The 1,904-nt window shown below is 37.2% G+C and overlaps 1 non-coding gene across 1 annotated transcript; it reads right to left on the bottom strand.

Annotated features, from left to right (window-relative positions):
• Positions 1-481: 481 nt before the first annotated feature.
• LOC121221456 (small nucleolar RNA R71) lies at positions 482-588 on the bottom strand. The gene has a single exon (XR_005918848.1). It is a non-coding gene; the product is annotated as a small nucleolar RNA R71 (small nucleolar RNA).
• Positions 589-1,904: the final 1,316 nt, after the last annotated feature.

Raw genomic sequence — 1,904 nt, 5'->3', positions numbered from 1 at the left:
TATAGTAGACGAGCAAGAGGATGTTATTATTATTACTAAGGAGATGGGTGATAATGAGAATAATCAACTATCTCCTGCGGTTGTTGCAAATCCAACAAATCTGAATCCTGCTCATCGTACTATGTACGATTATGCCAAACCCACTCTAACTGGGGCTGAATTGAGTATTGTGAGACCCACCATTGCTGCGAATAATTTAGAACTGAAGCCAAATGCTATTTAGATGGTACAACAATTTGTTCAGTTCGATGGTTTGCAAGACGAAGATCCAAATACTCATTTGGTTAATTTTCTGGAAGTCTGTGACACTTTCAAGATTAATGGTGTTTCTTACAACACCATTCACCTATGGTTGTTCCTTTTCTACTTGAGGAACAAAGCTAAACAGTGGCTAAATTTCTTACCATGAGGTTCGATCACCACATGGGATCAAATGACCGAGAAATTCCTACTGAAGTATTTCCCACTGGCTAATACAACCAAGTTAAGGAATGCTATCTCTTCCTTCGTTCAAATCAACTTAGAGACCCTATATGATGCATGGGAGAGGTACAAGGACTTATTGAGACAGTGCCCTCACCATGGGTTACCTCTATGGCTATATGTTCAAACCTTCTACAATAGTTTGAATCCCTCAACTAGGCAGTTAATCGATGCAGCAGTCGATGGCACTCTAAACAATAAAACACTTGAAGTGGCTTATGAATTTATGGAGTAGATGGTACAGAATAATTATTAGTGACAAGTCATGAAGATAAAGCTGATGAAAGTAGCCGATGTTTTTAACGTAGATGCGGTCACCATGTTATCGAATCAGGTAGAACTTTTAAATAAGAAAATTGACGGTTTATATGGTTCTACGCAGGTACATCTGATGATGCAGTGCGATACTAATGGAGTAGGAATGGCCAATCCAGAATGTTTACCCTACGGTCCTAGCACAAAAAACGAACAAATCAACTATATGGGTAATAATACTAGACCTCAGAATAATCCTTATAGTAATACCTATAGTGCAGGTTGGATGAACCATCCCAATTTCTATTGGGGTGGTCAAGGAAACCAAATACGACAACCCCCTTCAGGCTTTCAACAACCTTACTAACAAGAGAAAAAGTCGAACCTTGAGAAGATGTTGACGAAGTTTATTTCGGTGTCAGAAACCCGTTTCCAAGACGACGAAGAAAGACCACGCGAACGATCAATTTGGTAAATTTCTTAAACTTCTTAAAAAATTACATATTAACTTATCGTTTATTGAAGCTCTTTCACAGATGCCTAATTTCATTAAATTTTTAAAGAAGCTTTTGGCAAACAAACGAAAGTTAGATGATTCATCGCATGTGGAGCTAAATTCAGTGTGCTCAGCCATTTTGCAAAATAAACTACCCAACAAATTGAAAAATCCAGGGAGTTTTACTATTCCTTATTTAATGGTAGTTTGAATGTTAATAATGCTTTGGCTGATTTAGAGGCTAGTATTAATGTCATGCCCTATAAAATGTTTAAACAATTAGGTCTTAGGAAACCCAAACAAACTAAGATGAGTATTCAATTAGCAGATAGAACCATTAGATTTCCTAGGGGTATTATTGAAGACGTACTTGTCAAAATTGATAAATTCATATTCCTAGTTGATTTTGTTGTTTTAGACATGGATGAGGATAGTGACGTGCCTTTGATTCTAGGTCGGCTCTTTTTAGCAACTACCAGAACTATTATTGATGTTGGTACAGGTGAATTAATACTTCGTGTAGGTGATGACATGATTACACTCCAAGCTCGTGATTTTGTTAAGACATCCAGTGATCGAGATGATTATATGAGTTCTGTTAATATGAGTAACCTTGTGGCTCAAACTTCTTTGCAAGAAACCCCTCGGAAAAATGTGATGGAGCCACGTT

The sequence above is a fragment of the Gossypium hirsutum genome, chromosome D09, assembly GCF_007990345.1.
Source record: "Gossypium hirsutum isolate 1008001.06 chromosome D09, Gossypium_hirsutum_v2.1, whole genome shotgun sequence".
Lineage (NCBI taxonomy): Eukaryota > Viridiplantae > Streptophyta > Magnoliopsida > Malvales > Malvaceae > Gossypium > Gossypium hirsutum.
Note: the sequence above shows the minus strand (reverse complement) of the source record. Positions and strands in the feature narration are given on the sequence as shown.